The 17,206-nt window shown below is 38.4% G+C and overlaps 1 protein-coding gene and 1 long non-coding RNA gene across 6 annotated transcripts in view; one reads left to right on the top strand and one right to left on the bottom strand.

Moving 5' to 3' along the window:
• Positions 1-17,206, top strand: part of Lsamp (limbic system-associated membrane protein) — a 2,169,253-nt gene that overhangs the window by 320,639 nt on the left and 1,831,408 nt on the right. The gene's annotated exons all lie outside the window — the stretch shown is intronic.
• Positions 1-17,206, bottom strand: part of LOC148002606 (uncharacterized) — a 50,159-nt gene that overhangs the window by 31,788 nt on the left and 1,165 nt on the right. For 2 of the 4 annotated variants that reach the window (XR_015633459.1, XR_015633461.1), the window contains exons 2-3: positions 3,081-3,288; positions 187-300 (exon numbers count right to left, since the gene is read on the bottom strand). This is a non-coding gene — a long non-coding RNA (uncharacterized LOC148002606). The remainder of the gene's footprint in view (positions 1-186; positions 301-3,080; positions 3,289-17,206) is intronic. The other 2 variants (XR_015633462.1, XR_015633460.1) reach the window with 1 other exon arrangement.

The following is a 17,206-nucleotide window of genomic DNA, read 5'->3' as shown; positions in this document are numbered from 1 at the left end:
CAGCATGGCCAATGAATTACTTTCTATCCATAGTATATCCATTTGGAAAAAGTGTTTTAAAACGATTAGTGACTTCACGATTTTACTGTCATAATTAAATGAATGTCCCTATGAAGAAATGGTATGATCAAATCCTAAAACTTTAAAGTTACCACTATAAACATTTGTATTATGGTAAATGCTCGCCTTTTCATGCCAGAAGACCAAAGCCATACCAGAGACAACCAGCTGCGTAGCAAACTGTATTGCATTGGAGTATCTTCCATGATGTAAAGGATTTCTTTCAGATTCCGTTTTGTACTGTATTGAATGACAGAAAGTGACCCTTCAATATTTCTCAACAAATCCAATATTTATGAAGAATTACCATGATCTCTAAACTTTCAATAACATCAAACCATCAGAAACATCATAGCAATAAATAAACAAAGGCCTAACTAAATTCTTGAACTCTCAAATGTTGATTTCCCCGGGAATTCAGAATTAGGGTGTCAAGTTTGTCTCATTCAAAGTCCATATCTTGTTCGATGACCAGAATGCTTCTGTGGCAGATCCACTCTTTGTTTTTAATGATAGACCCTTTTTTGTCAGCAAATACAGCATGCCTGTAAGTGGCTTCTGTAGTTCGAAAAGACACAAAGAAATGCAGACACCAAGCCAGTCTTGGTGTCTCATGTGGAGCAGTGTCCTGTTGGGGTCAGCAGGTTGGCTTCCTGCCATCCAGAGACGATGTCTTTTATAATGAGAAAGTTAAAGAGATAATTATGGAAATTAATTCCTGAACCGCTATGCCCTGTGAACTTGGCCAGGCAGAACTTTGAATATCAAGGGCAGAGCTGCACTGCAGAACAGAAACAGCAAACCTTAGCTTAGCAGTCTCTTAGGAGTATGTGTTTTTACACGGCCCCAAGCAGTTTTATTTAGCAAGTGTATGCGTCTCCATGTGTATATGTCAGGTATGATTGTGTATCTCTGAGCGGCCTTGTCAACTAATACATGCAGATGGCCCATTAACCAGTCTAACTTATTGGGCTAAATAGGATAAGTCACACTTAATGACATCAACGTGCACCACCACGATGGAAACAGATAATAAATTAGGATAAGTGGAAGGACTGGAAAGAGAAAACAGAAAATAATCCCTAATCTACTTATTTTTTTCCCATTCTAAAACCCGTGTAATCTGCTTTTGTGGAAAGATTCAGAAATATCCCATATTGCAAGCCTTGTCTCCACCTCACCACATCTCACTCTTAGGTCAGGGCCAAGCTCAAGGCATGAAAATCAATGCCGAGAAACACATGTCCAAGTTTTAAAATAGTCCTTATCTGTAATCTGATTTATTTTCAACCAGTAAAGAGCTAGTCTAACATTAAACTCAGTTCACAAGAGTAGTAGTAGTCATATTCCAAATGAGGTTTCTGAGAACTCATTTCAGAAATGATCTTCCTGGAATTCTGCACAGTTTGGACAGATACCCACAAGTCATGTCCACATATCACAAAAAGGGAAGGAAAAAGGACTAAGTATTTCTATTTTCTAATACTGCCAAGGTACACGCCTCCTATAATTTTCAGAGAGCCACACTATAATTCACTCTCTGTCCTATGATCTGCCTCTTTTCTCTCTCTCATTAGATTTAATTCGGTAATAACACCCTACAAACCATTCAAGCACAAATACTGTTGCTGATTGCAACTTTCTCCTGCTGGTCCCTGAATATTACTCTAATCTCTGTGTACACATGTGAGCGTGGATCTGGCCCAGTCAAGGCGGGCTTCTTTGTTATTACCTTAATCTTCAAACCTATAATATCTCATAGTCTGTGTCCACAGAGCTTAGAGCTCCATCCCTCTAGAATGCCCGAATCAGAAAGTTAATTTAGAATTGCTTCTTTCCTGTTCCCCTTTGTTAAAGTCTCTTTCTTTAATGATGGTTGCTGTGTTTTTAGTTAATAGTTCAATTTTATCAGTTCCTACAGAATTTCTTACAATGCATTTTGATCCTATTCACCCATCTTCTGACCCTTCCTTAGTCCAGACTCTTTCCCTACCCACCCAACTTTGTGCTTTTTTTTACCTCAAGACCAATTTATACTGCTCAAATATTCTTCCCCATGGGGTCTTCCTTGAGCTTGACCCTGCATCAATGGCTACACTCTTAGACAAAGCTGACTCTCTTCTTCCCAACATGTAGATAGTGCGAATACCCCCATAGCAAGGAATGGGGTTTTATATCTAAGTTCCCTGTCTACGCTGGGATTTGGTGAGGCTTTGGCTTACACAGGCCTTGTGCATGTGGTGGCAGCTGTTATGAATTCATGAGTACAGCTTCCCTGCTGTATCCAGAAGACACTTCTTATGTCTTTACTAGCTCTGGTTCTCACATTTCTTCCACAATAATCCCTGAGCCTCGGAATTGAATATTTTTCAACTTTCTTATTTTCTATACCTTGTCTAGTTATTAGTCTCTGCTTTATTCATAATCTCCTGAGATTTGAGGAATGCATTAATCTATGGAAACAATGATCAGTCATTGAGAGTCTGTTTCATACAAAGATTGAATTCCATACTAAGTATATATCATCACCCCTTCTCAAAAACTCAAGTGTTTCTTTCTCTGAGAGTGCTTTATTTATTTATTTATTTATTTATTTATTTATTTATTTATTTATTTATATTTTATTTATATTTTTATTAATCATTCTATTCATTTACCTCTCAAGTGATATCCCACTTCCAGGTTACTTCTCTACCAAACCCCCATTCCACATCTCCCTTCCCTCCTCCCCTTTGCCTGTATGAGGGTGCTCCCCCATCCACCAACACTCTCCTGACCCACTGCTCCAGCATCCTCCTATATGAGGCATCAAACCTCCCCTCTTGTTGCTGTCAGGCAAGGCCATCCTCTGCTACTTATGTATCTGGGGCCATGAATCCCTCCAGGTACACTCCTTGGTTGGTGGTCTAATTCTGGGAGAACTGAGTGGTCAGGCCAACATATGTTGTTATTCCAGTGTGGTTGCAATCCCCCTCCACTCCTCCAGTCTTTCTGCCAGATCCTCCACCAGGTTTGCTGACCTCAGTCTGATGCACATCCATATCTGCTTTGGTCACTCGCTGGTCAGACCTCCTCAGGAACCACCACACTAGGTTTCTGTCAGCAAGTGCCTCTTGTTCACAGCAATAGTGTTGGGTTTGGTCTCTGTAGACATGATGGATCCCGAGGTGGAACAATTCCTGGTTGGCTCTTCCTTCAGTCTCTGTTCCATTTTTTGTCCCTGTTCTTCTGGACAGAAACATTTCTGGGTTAAAATTTTTGAGAAGCTGTAGAGATCACCTTCAGTATTTAGACATAGCCCCTTGTCGAGGTATGGGGCCATCTCAAAAGTGCTATGTTTTTACAACTTAAAATTTCTACATTGCCTCTTTTCTCTGTATTTTAATGTGTGCCTTTTTTGTTTGTTTGTTTTGTTTTTGTCTATGTTGCTCTTTTGAGTTTCCCTGTTCTAGATCAATTTGTGTGTGATGGTCTCTCACTTACCACTGAGTGTACTTGGGAAGATGCTTTCTTTTGACTTCTTCTGTGTTTCATGTGGCATGTATATGTCAATTTCTGTTTTCTCTGGGAGAAGTTTGAGCAGTTATAAGTTATGAGCCTGAGCCTATGTGCTGCCTCCTTTTGTATTTTTGTACATGAGAAGCATCGCTAAAGTGTAGCAGTTTGAAATTCCACACTACATTTTACACTTGCACACCTATACCCAAACACACACACACATACACACACACATACACACACACACACACACACACACACAAATGTGCTATGATTCCAGTGACTAGAAAGCATTGATTTAGTTAAAAGGTCTAACAAGAATATTATTCTGTATTTTTAATAATTTCTCTTAGGCGAAGGTCTAATGATTTACCTTCTAAAGGATCAAAGAAAATTCATAGCATTCTGTGGCTTCAAAGTAAGCAAGAGGAATGGAGACATATCCACATGAATATTTTGAGAAAAGAGAAAAATGAAGGTTACCCAAACTCACATGGCAGTGACCAGGATATCTAACATCAATTTGCCTTTTGTTTCTTGATCAGACACTTGGGAACCTTAGACTTTGATCAGATATCTCACATTTTATTGTTTTCTCTTTTGTTGTCATTGTTGTTATTTTTCAAATATTATCATTTGCTTTGTTGCTTTGTATTTATAAATAACATTTAAAAACATAATGAGACAGCTGGAAGATAAATAGAAGAGTAAAAAATATATAGCAAGTAGAGTTCTAGTATTTCTAACCCTACCTGAATATTTACTAACATAAATTTATTTTCAAGACAGAACATGCTTTTATATCTACATATGACTATGTAGATAGATATATAATAAATGCATATATCTATAGATATCTACATTTATCTATACATAGATGATTGATAGATAATAGATAGATAAAAAGTGTCATAAGGGAGAGCTAAATGAATCAATAAAAATGTATTTATTACAATAAATGCAGATTATTTCTACTTAGAGGAAGAAAATAATTACTTTAATACTATAAGTATAATATCAAATATCCCCTAGTAGTATGGTAATGAATATATGTATATATATATACACATACATATTATATATAATTTTATTAGAAATGAGGTTTGTAGGAATATGACCTAAGAAAATGGGTATGTGAGGACAGGAGGGCGAAAATAATACTTATTTAACACCTGCCATGTTTTCCAATACACAATTGACTATGTTCATACAGAGCAGTTTAAACATCTCAGCTGCCATGAAGCTAGATGGTGGTTTCTCTATCTTTATAACTGTGGAAATTGGTGCTCATATAAATTATATCTTTTACCCAATAAAGTTTCATCAGCCTGATGAATGATGGAAAGCATATTTAATTTAAGATGGCTTGACTTCAAACAGATTTTTTTTCAGTCTATTAATTTGGAAAAAACCTACTGTTTTTCATTTATCATTAAGTACTTTCCCTGCTTATCAGGCGATTAATGTTGATAATGGTGATATGAAATATGATATGTCATTCTCTCTTATCCAATGAGAAAATTAATAGAGATTTCTGGTGGTCCACATTAGTGTTTGTAGACTTGAGAGATGTCTTAATGTTTGACTGTGAGCTTCTCTGAGATAGACTGGCTGTATTAGGAATTCCCCTATATCCAGGTCAAAAGGAACTATGCGCGTTCCCTTTTTACAATACTGTGGGGAATCTTACCTTTGGCACTTCATGTTAGAGTCACAAACTCGTCACCCAGAAGGTTCTTCTGGACTTTTCCACTGCCTTCCTACACCATAACAGGTTCATCCCATAATGCTCTCTGCTCAGAAAGTTCCACACTCATCTCCCTGGTCTTCACTGGCCTCTTTCTGCCTGTCTTTCTCATTAAGACTGCTGAGGAAAAGTTCATATCTTAGTGACAGTGTGTGAGGTGACAGATGAGGTGCCTAGTAAAGGTTTACAATGTAGAACTGAGGTAGAGACAGGAACAGGAGACAAGTGCATGGTCACAGGAAGAGGAAATAAGTTTGAGGAAACATAAACAAATATTCCTGGAATTTACTGCACCTCTAAAGCTGAATAACTTAACAGATGTCAGTGATTACAGAGAGGTTGGAATGTTGCATGTACACAACCTAATTATAATCTATCTGGGTTATCTTTAGCCCTGTTCATCATCAGTCCTTGTCCATCACTGTGTCTGGTCTAACCTACTGGTACCCGGCAGCTCAATCCTTTATAACAGATTAATCTAGCAGACCACTTAGCTGCGACCAATCAAAAGGCTAAGGATACTGTCAGACAGCATCTATGGCCTATCGCAGAGAGCTCCCTTCTTTACTGCCGCCCTTCTACAAGATGATTCCACCAATACATCCGGAAAGTAACTTGATGTGCCACTTTCACTGTTAAGGCACTATTAAAACTTCATAAACCTGCTGCCATACTAGAAAATGGAATTTGAAGTAATCTGAGATGGCAATCATGAACCACGACTGCTTGGTTCCAGAATAAGCTACCTCTTATCCTCTTTGAGGCAAAAGTTGTGTGTTTTGTGCAAAGTCACTAGAAGCGATCTTGCCGTTTTTGTGTTCCTTGCAACACAATGAGAGCTTTAAGTGACTGAGGATCTAAAGTTGGTAAGTCTTCAGGGGCAGATGATAGTGTTATGGTGCACAGTAGTACATGGGCCTCCACTGGTACCACAGTTCTGGGCCTCTGGTAGAAACATTCTTGATGTCACATACCTAGGCTGTTTGTTACTAAAGAGAAACAGACCTGGAAACTACGTTCAATTTCATTTATAATTCCAGATGAAGTTTATGAGACCCCTTTCTCTAGCACACTCCAAGTATGCAGGGCAAAGACTACAGATGTCTAATTGGTTCGGACCTCTAAGAAGCAGTCTCCCCTGAATACTAGTAGCCCCCCTCCATGAACTCCAGGGAGTCATTTCTTCTCTTAGATTCCATTAATATGTATATGTTTCTGACGGGAAATCCACGCTGCTGCTTTTATGGATGTCATTTTAGAACTGTGAAAATTAAATAAGCATAAAACACTACAGTGCTTACTGCAAGAACACACTGTGTCATTTACAAAGAAGGGGATAAAATATTACCTGCTCTTTATCCCACTTTCCTCGCAAGCCAGTCCTGAAATAGCAGCTAGGAAAGAGGGTTACCTTTGTACCTGAGTCGAATTGATGTTTGTTTGCTTGTTTCTTTCTCAGACATTGGCCTCTACCCCTTTCAGAGATATTACGAAATGAAGAGGTCTAGCAGCTTTTCATCACGTCCTGTACCCATCTACCAAGTACTCAGGGCAGTTACAAAGCTGGTGCTATGAGCCATCCTGCTTTTCCTGTATGCAGTTCTTGGTCTGCTCAGTTCCCACTACATAACCCTCCTTTTCCCGAAGGGTGGCCATTCCATCTCTGTCACTGGGCTTTTAGTCAAATGAACATAAAACACTTAACCACGAGACCTGGCCGGAGTCGGTGCACGATGTCAGACCTCATTTGCTTAAAAAGTGAAAAATAAAGTCATCTGCTCTGTTTATCTCTAGCTTTTCGCCGTCGGTGACAGTTACTGATGCTAATCTATTGCGATAACGTGCTTAGCGTTTCTCACACATGGAGGCCGAGCTGAAAGTGGAGAGAGAAACCGTGGCCATTGCTAGGCTTAAAAGCACCCTGCACTGGAGTCTCTTCTCAGAGAACTGTTTTTCCGAGTTCTCCTTCTCTATCTCTCACTCTCTCATGCTCTCGGCGCTTTGAGGGAGATTTAGATACAGACGTGTGGCTCCTATTTTTCTGGTTTAAATCACCATGCAGTGTGTGATACACACACATTGGTGCATTTCAGATTTACATATGCAACAGCTTTGTTCAGGCAGTATATTGAGAGAAGCCCGCATGCCCGGTAATGCTGGCTAGGTTAGGAAACTAAGGGTGATGGGAGGAGATTGTATCCAGAGGCAAATATTTAGAAAGTATTACATTAGGCACATTTCCCTGCTGAATTATTTTAGGCAGCCTCTGCACTAACAATTTTGAACAATTAGATATCTAAATGTGTTGCTAATAAGAGATCTGCCTGCCTTTATGTCCGCCCCTCTTGCATTGGTTATAAGGGCGTCAATCATTTTGCATATCCCACATCAGTAAAATAATGAATGCACTTGAAATTTTATTTTAGGGGGCTGGGGATTTAGCTCAGTGGTAGAGCGCTTACCTAGGAAGCGCAAGGCCCTGGGTTCGGTCCCCAGCTCCAGAAAAAAAAAAGAAATTTTATTTTAAATATCATCCAACTTGTCTATTTCCAGGTTGTACACATACATACACATGTACCTGCACACACACACACACACACACACACACACACACACACACACACACACACAGAGTCAGTCAGTAGGCAGAGTGGATAGAAATATAATATGAAATGGAAGGAAGCTGATCCCCACATCTCTGTTCAATTCTTCTAGCATTAACTGCTGCATTATTGACAATGGACTTGTGCTCAACTTGAGTCAGTCACATATTTCATTGAAACTGACAGGTTACCATCTACATATTGGCATCCTGCTGGCATCACAGGTGACACACTTGTAATGCTGCTGCATGCTGGAACGTTTAAGATTTCCCTAAAACCCTGTTCAATGGCTACATGTAGGAAACGATTTACCGTAAGCCCTGGAGAAGAGAGAAACATGAATGACTTAAGCAGTCTTAAGACAGCCCTACCACTCATGGAGGCCAAGCCACTGACAGAATTAGTCCACATCTGGCTAATAAAAGTTACACTCTTTTTAAAGTTTTTCTATTTTGACAATTTTTATATAAAGAATATATCATCATAGTCGCCACTTCTTACAAGTTCTAATCCTCTTCTACCCCTAGTTACCCCTTCATACTTCAGTCATCTTCTCACATGTAAGCGTATGTATGGATATGTGTGTATGTGTGCACGTTTATTGTGGGTCTCTGTATGTTTATTTCTGTTGTGTCTGTGTATGTGTATGTCCATGTGTTTTCATGAGTGGTGTGTGTGTGTGTGTGTGTGTGTGTGTGTGTGTGTGTGTGTGTATGTATATGTGTGTGGTGGGTGTGTTTGTGAGCATACATGTTTATGTATGTGTGTATTGTGCCTATGTGTTTGTATATTGTGTGCATGTCTGTGTGTGTTGTATGCTTGTGTGTTTCTCTGTGTGTATGTGTGGTTTTTGTGGTATAAGTGTTTGTGGTGTGTGTGTCTGTGTGTTTTATTTTTGTGTGGTATGTCTGTGTATCTCTCTGTGTTTTCGTGGTCTGTGTGTTTGTATGACTGTGGGTGTGAAGGTCTAAGGCATGTGAATGCTGCTATTGAATGTTTATGATTGCAAGGGCCTGGCATATCTTAGAGAAATGTTCTCCTACTCATCCTACTTCTTTCTTCATGATGTTCCTTGGGTCTTCACACACACACACACACACACACACACACACACACACACACACACACAGCCTCTGCATTTTCAGTCGCTTCTAGATAAAACTTTTTCATAGTGAAGCATAGACTTCCTTTACACAATTAGAAATATCGGTACATTGCTGACGGATATGTCAATTCAATCTAGTCATGCAGCATCCCTTACTATGTAAATTTCTAATTTAATCTAATTTATAGTTGTAAAATCTCTGCCATGCTAATCAGGGTCATTCAGGTCCTGGTCAGGAATACAATTCAACACAATCAGTTAGTGATTACATGCTATGGTTTTTGAGACCTTATTTTAAGTTGTCTTCATCGAAATATCATGTAAGTTATGATTTGACAGGTGGTCTGGGAAGGTATATGTGTGTGTCAGCAAAACAATGCTAATACGTTAATGTCACAGGTTTTGAAACATAAATTTTGATCATTTCAATATTACTGTCATAGGGGACCCCAAAAATACTCTAGAGGTTCAGAGGGAGCAATTCTATTCAATTTTGAATATAGAGAGACTATTAGAAGTTGCCACTGAAGACTGGAAATATCTAAAGTGATTTACTCAGGTAGAATTGGGCCTGGGGTTTGTAGTAATCAACATCAACAGAAGAGCCACCAGGATTAAGAATATGCTAGGTCATTTTCTAAGAAGAGTCTGTGGTTTTATTTAGCTGGAATTTTGGGCATGCTGCTTCAATTCTCTGTCATGTAGGGTCTTAAGTGTCAGGTAAAGTAATTAGGATGTAATTGAAAGTCCTGAGTGGCTAATGATGGTTTTTAAGCTTAGGATAATAAGATAATAACTGCATTCTAGAAGACTAATCTGTCAGCAGTGTGTGGAAGAAAGAAGACCAAGGATATCAGGTAAGGACAGTGTCTCAACTATCACAATAGTATTGCAGAAGGACTTCTGTCCTGGAGATAAAATACCCTGCTACTGCAGCGTCCTAAAGGTGGCTGAAAATTGAAACCTGAGGTAGTGATTCCAGATTGACTGGCAGGAGAAAATGCAGGGGAAAGCTTAATCAGGAAAGAATGATTCTCTTGGGCTGTTAGAAGGGAGGCTATTGAAAGCACCCTACTGATCAGTGTGGTCCTCACCCCTCATCAAGAAAATCTCAAAGACTAAAATATAAATTGTCTTTGTTTCCTGTTTATTTTATTTTATTCAGCCATAGTTTTCACTGTGTACACTAGGATGGTCTGAAACTCCATCCAGTACTTAAGACTGACCTTAAACTCCCAGCCATTCTTCTGCCTCAGTCTCTTACATACTGAGATTTTGTGTGTGTGTGCTATCACATCCAGTTCTTTAATTTTTACTTGTCAGCTCAAAAATATGATGAAGATACAGAGAAATGTCATGGTGGAGAGGAAGTCAAATGTTACTTTCATCAGGATATCTTCTGACCCAGAGGAAAAGCCATGACAACCAGAAATCCCAACAGCAGGAGAGGGGGTGGGGGCAACACACAGAAAGGCAAGACATGAGGCTGAATCACCAAGCAAAGTTGTCTGTCCTTTCATTTTGCCTAGGGCCAGCTGTGCTCTGAAACCTCTCAGATTGTGTCCTTAATTCAGCCTGGGAAATCAATGTGCCATATCATATTGACAACACGGAACAGGGCAGGCTTATTCCAGTCACTTCAGCTGTCACAGACATGGACCCACAGAGGGACCTTCCTCTCAGTCCAACCACAGAAAATATAATTACAAGTAAATCTGAACAAACGTCAGTGATGCATTTTAAAAATAGAGTGAAGTTTCCACCCCATATAAGTCAAAGTGAGACTCACAGTCATTTACCCAGAAGGGGAAGAGGGAAGAAACTCACGAGGGCCGTGGGAGGAGAAGTCTCAGGAAGACAGGTCTTTCCATCTTTGAAAAAGCAATCTTTTATTTATTTTTTTTATAGATAGGCTAGGGATTTTACTGCTACTTGCTACTGGGTTTTGAGATAATTAAAAGGGGAATTTTCTCCATATCTATCTCAGGTAAATAAAAAAAATTGTTGATGGCAGGAATATTTACGTGTTAATTCTGAGATTATACTTGCCCTGGCAGAATAGAATGGCTTCCATATTTTTGAAAAAGGATGTTGTCTGAGTCCAGAAAAGCAGAATCAAAGAAAAAATACTAATATAAAAGAAGGTCACTAACATGGGAATTGACTCATGTATATGGAGGGTGAGGTATTCCAAGATATGCTGTCTACAAGGTGGGAAAAATCAGAGAGCTGCTGGTGTCTTACACCATGAAGCCAAAATCCTGAGAACCTGAAGTCAGGTTTCCTCTTACAGGGGCAAGAGAACATGGAGGCCTTAGGACCAAGGAGAGTAGAACACCAGGAATGTTTCAATTCCAGAAAAGGGGGAACTTGGTTTTCCATTCTGTCCAGACCTTCACTTGGGTAGATCATTGCTATCCACATTGCTCTTGTTATCATCAGCCTTGTAACAAGCTCCAGGACTAAACTCTTGGGGGAATCCACAGAAACATGCCTACCAGTAATTTTCTATCATGTGAGTTTCTCTTTCTGTGCTAACATAAAGGCACCATGCTTGTAAAGAGAAACAGTAAGGATGACAAAGATGGTTTTAAGAGTTTTGGCTTTGTGGTTAGGGAAAGATCTTTCAATAACTTTCGATGTCTTAATGGTGTCTAACCAAGCTCCATGAGTAGTCTTTCCCTGAACTAGTTGAACAATTACTTTTTCTCCAAAGATCCAAGAACTCAGTTGTAGTAGTAGTTGCTAACATGGCAGAAGCCAATGTTGAAGAACTCAATGGAAGCTTTGGGTAACTTTAGACCCTGCTACCACACAAAACTTTACATGATCATTGAATAGTCAATGTAAAGATGGCATTATGACTAACAGAGTTGCAAGGAACAAAATATTTCCATTTGTGACTGCCTTCCCAGTCAAGTTTACTATAAAAGAAGGAATAAGCTATTAAAGAAAACGTTAGGTAACTTACTTAATTTACCTTGATTTTAAATCTCTGTGTGTGAGCAGTTGTGGTATATAGTTCTCTGTAGGAACAGAAAAACAGACTAAATTTCTATTATACAAAGACATATTACATAGCGTGGGTTGGTTGTCCAACAATGGATGTTTCTAAGCTAAAGCAGTTGAAAATCTGGTATCTTCTTGGTCCATGTAGTGGACCTTAGTCTGGTGTTGAAACCTGGAGGAATCTTGGATAGCGACGGACATTATTCCATACTGGAAGGCTGAAGATGTTGGGTTCTGGTAGCAAATAAGGGTCATAGAACTGCTTTTTGCTTTTTTTTCCTTAGATCTTTTTCAATTTGGGCTGCTATAGAAAAGTCCTTCTCTCCTCGTTAAGTGATATTCCCAGGGAATTCCTTCATAGACCCACATGCCTCCAGTCTGTTTCCACATATAATCAGCTTGACAGCAAAGATTAACCATTACACGTAACAAGTGAACTTGTCATCCTCTCAGCTACATGAAAACCAATGGTGTAGCTGTCGAGCCTTAGCTAACCATCCTCATTGAGGCTGGGATGGGAGAGACTCATCAGGGGGAGCCAGGGTTTGTGGTAAGTTATGAGCCTTCTTTATTCACTTTAGCTTTTCCTCAGATTGCCCGCTGTGTGTTAAGATGTCAGTTACACACACTAGCAAAAGTCTTTCACAAAGGGAGGCACACAGACTAAACGGTCTCATCTGGACAGCCACTGCTCAAAATCTTATCTTCATCAATTTTTAAAATATTTTGATGGGACTGTAAACATAAATCAGTAGTTAAGATTTTGTGCTGCTCTTAAACAGAGGACCCACATGGGCTTCTGGCATTCACAACTAGCTATGACTTCAGTTCCATGGGATATGGTGCCATATTCTGGACCCCAGGGTCATCTGCACTCCCACAGGCATATGTCTACACAGTGACAAAGCATATATGCATTATTTAAAAAAATATTTATAGTTGTTTCTTGATATTTTAAATTTTTTAATTAAAATGCAATTATATTGCTTCCCTCTTCTCTTTCCTTATGATTGCTCCAAACCTTGGTGAGTAGGGCTACACTGGTCTTTGGTTAGTAACAATGCCCTTAGAATTCTGGATCAGTTCAAATAACCACCCCCTTGATAATGATAAACCTATCATTTCATGAGTGGACTCGAGAGTCTCAAATTACGAATGTATGATATTGATTTCAGATTTAGACAATACCAACTAAGATTGCCAGTGATCAGCCTTCTTTAACTGCTTCAAGTGCCCAAGACTTAGGAAGGTCAGCCAGCCTTCAGAAAGCACTCAGGAAACATTTTATCTACAGATTATATGCTTGGAATAAGGAAGACACAAAGCCAGAGTTGATACAGGGGAGTATTTTGTTATCTCTAGGATCTTGGAATCCTCAAAAAATTGCCCCGTGTTTTTGGCTGAATAAAGATAATTCATAAAACAGACTGGTTGTGAACATCTGTGTATGTGCTGTGAAATGACAGAAGGCTGGACCGAGCCTCTGTCTTCTCAGTAACACTGTTGTCTCCCTCCTTTCCCTGAGGATATCTGACATCCTCAACTGCATTAGCACTCATCCCTGCATTGAGCTTCCAGGCAGAACACAGCAGACAGGTGAGACGTCCCCCGATGGTAGAAAACCTCATAATTTAGGATACGTTTTTGACAGAAAGATTGTTCATAGACTTCTAAGCCCTTAACACTACACATTCTCCTTTATGAATACAATATTTGATGCTATATTGGAGCTGCATGTTGCATAATGTCCTGAACCATCAGTAAGTACAGGATATTGCAGTTGAACATAATGAGGAATCAAGCAGAAATATATTATTATAATGCAAGGATTCTCTCTATTTAAAAGCTAGTTTAACTAAGAGACTGATGAGAAAACCTGATGGAACTTCTCAAATGGATACTAGAACTAAAATATCATCTTTTTAAAAGGTGGTTTTACATAGAAATCATATTCAAGTATTCTAGCAGGACCCAAACAGTTTATTTTCATTAACATTAATGAAAACATTCATTTCACGTTGGAGTATATTAGCATAAACTTCATTTCAGGAAAAAAAAACCCACCAGGCAAATGGTGCGTGCTTTAGATCCCCACACTCCAGAGTTAGAGGCTAGCATATTCCTGCTAGTTTGATGCCAGCCTAGGCTACATAGAGAACTCTAAAACATCCGGGGCTACGTGGTCAGCTCCTGTGTCTCCCCCCAAAATGTTAAAATACAAAAATATCAGCTGAACAAATTTAAGTTCATAGAAATCACTTAAAATATTAAGCTGAGACTTGGAGAAATCAAAGTAGATAGCGTATTCTCTTATTTTTTAAAATGACAAATATCATAAGTAAATACTTGTCAATTTTAGTTTCCATGTAACTGGTCAGTTTTTAGATGTAGTAATCAGTTTGTAAGCTGGACCATAAAATGTGGTATATAGGTATAAGAATTATGATTTATTCTATGCAAATATCAATACTTTTATGAGACTTATAGTAGTTAAAATTCAGTATTTATAAAGATAATTGAATGAAGGGTAATTTATATATTAATGTTTTTTCATACATCTAATGTGAGAATCTGTGAATTTGGTAATTCTAAATATTCCTTTAAAATCACAGTAAATGTAGCTCCCTGTCTCCAAACTTTTAGCCTCTGACTTGCCAGCCATCAGCTTGGGAAGGCTTATCATTCCAAAATCTCTGAGAGAAATAGAAACTGTGCAGTTGCTTTGCATCCTGTTTCTAAATAAAAATGCTGCACTATTTGGCTCAGGGTCTTTTAACTCCATCACTTGTGAATGTTTGGATTTAAAGGGATAAATTTCAACACCATCCAGACGACTTAAATCCTAAGAGATACATTGTCTCAGCTGCGGAGGCCAGACTCCACCTCAGCTGCCAAATGGAAGAAGGAAGGAGGAACGCAAACAGCTTGATTGAGGGAGGCTCCTGCTGCACCTGTGGTTTTGACAGCTTTTGCTACAGCTTGAGGAGGAAACAGGTTGCCTGTTTGTTCTTCAAGAGCACTTCTGGCATTCAGGTATTATGCCTGCACACACTGCCAGCTGTGCAGGAAGCCGCTCCCTTGTCACTTCAGAGAATGATGCTTCTGCAGGAAGATCCCTCTAGCTTTTTCATCCAAGGACTTTGGGCAAAACACAAAGGATCAAATGCAAAACTCCCTGGGAGGGCTGAGGTGTTTGAGGAAAGGCTCCTTACCACAAGCTGGCTCCTAAACTTGAGGAGGGTTTCAGTGGGTTAATAAGGAACATTTGATTGTAACAATAATAGGCAAGGAAAGCAATCCTATGCAAGAGATTTCGACTGCTTGTGTCTTCATACATTCTCACTGCCCATAAATCATATGACTTATGACAGCTGTGTTCTTTCTTGTCTTGTTTTGTATGTTGTGACATTAAATCTGACTTTCTAGAACAGGTAGGCTTTGATGGAATTCATTATATAGCCCAGGCTACCCTCAAATTCATGACAAATCCCCTTCCAGAGCCTTTTTACTGCCAGAATTACAGAAAGAAAAGGCAGAACGTGAAGCTTAAAATATGCGTTCTGCCAATTAGTATACACCATAGTACTTCAGTAGTTAACGTCATACAGTTTAACAGATGTAAAGAGTTAAATTTCATGACTTAATCAATAAAAGAGATTAGTAGGACAAATATTCCCATATGCTTCCAAGTCTATTTTAAAGATGAACTTAAGAATGAAAGAAATGTCATAGGATGTTTTAGAGTTATTTGATTTTATTTCAAATCCATAGCAAAAGTAAATTATTTACTAAATTTTTCAAGCAAGTTGGATACCAATAAAAAGAATAATCTAATCCCTAGCACATATTAAAGTCCAAATATATAAGAACAAAAGTAGATGACGGTATAAAATATAAACAGAAAATGGAGTCCCAAGGAGCATTGGAGGAAAAAATAAGGAAATATTCTAGAAACTTGAGTACAAAACTTGATTCATATGTGTCTTAACAATTACACAAAATAAAGAAAAATATGTATAAAGGTAGTGATTTAAGTCCAGAGAACTGTATTTAGGGTAAAAATAGGAAGATGAGTATATCCTGAGTATTTTTACACAGGAGTAAAACAACTTGGATGTTTCTCTTGAAAGAAATGGTAAACATTTGAGTTGGTAGAAATGTTTATCGTTATTTGAGTATGCTACACTACGTGTATGTGTGGAGTATTACAACATCCCTACTATGTTAACGTGTACACATTTTATAAATCAGTTTAAAAACAAAGTTTTAAAGCATCGTGGTAAATTTAAAACAATAAAAATGTTCACCGTGATATTAGGGATAAAAGTTTGCATGTATAATAATAGAAAATTCTCTACTTCTGTGTCACAATGCTTTCCCAAATACTAGGTATGCTCTTAGGAAAACTAGAACATGCTAGATAGGCAGCTTATGAATGAGGAAGTGAGAGTGGCAGGTGAACACAGTTCCTGAATGGATGCTTGTGAACACGGATCATGAATGAATGTACAGGTAGAGAGAGATGTGGAGAAGAGTCAGTGATTGGCTAAAGATGAGATAAAAAGAAAGGGAAAGAAAGAACATTGAAGAGAAGAAGAGGAGAAAAACACTGCTTACATAACAAATGAGAAAAAGATTTGGAAAATGAACTGCTCTTCTCACCAATTCACATTATAGTCCACCATATTAATTGTGTGGATTTAACCTGGGGGCTTTATTCCTAGAATACCACTCTGACTCCTATTGTAACTCTAAACATATCCATGGGAGAATGCTTTATAACAGGCATTCTAATAAAACAAACACCCCAATTGTTCATTAAGCTATTACTTAATTAGCTAATAGCTCAGATTATACTTGACTTTTAAACCTGACTTGACTTTTAAAATGGTAGCTGCATATATATATGAGTATATATGTGCATATCTATGGCTACTGGTATCATATTGGCTATTTTAGAACATTCCCTCAATACATGCTTGAGTATGAAGTAAAAGAGGTTCCAGTATAGCATATTGAACTTCTTCATAATAGTATATGCTTACATGTTTGTATTATTACATCACATGTGAGTAAATGACTCACAGCTATGGTGTCAGAGAATATTAGCATTAATTACGTGTTAGTTTTTAATTATACGTTACTGTACTGTGTGCTCTTTAGTGATGTATATCATTGACACAA

The sequence above is a fragment of the Rattus norvegicus genome, chromosome 11 (assembly GCF_021556685.1).
Source record: "Rattus norvegicus strain SHRSP/BbbUtx chromosome 11, alternate assembly SHRSP_T2T, whole genome shotgun sequence".
Taxonomy (NCBI): domain Eukaryota; kingdom Metazoa; phylum Chordata; class Mammalia; order Rodentia; family Muridae; genus Rattus; species Rattus norvegicus.
The sequence above is the reverse complement of the archived record's forward strand: the minus strand, read 5'-3'. Positions and strand labels throughout refer to the sequence as shown.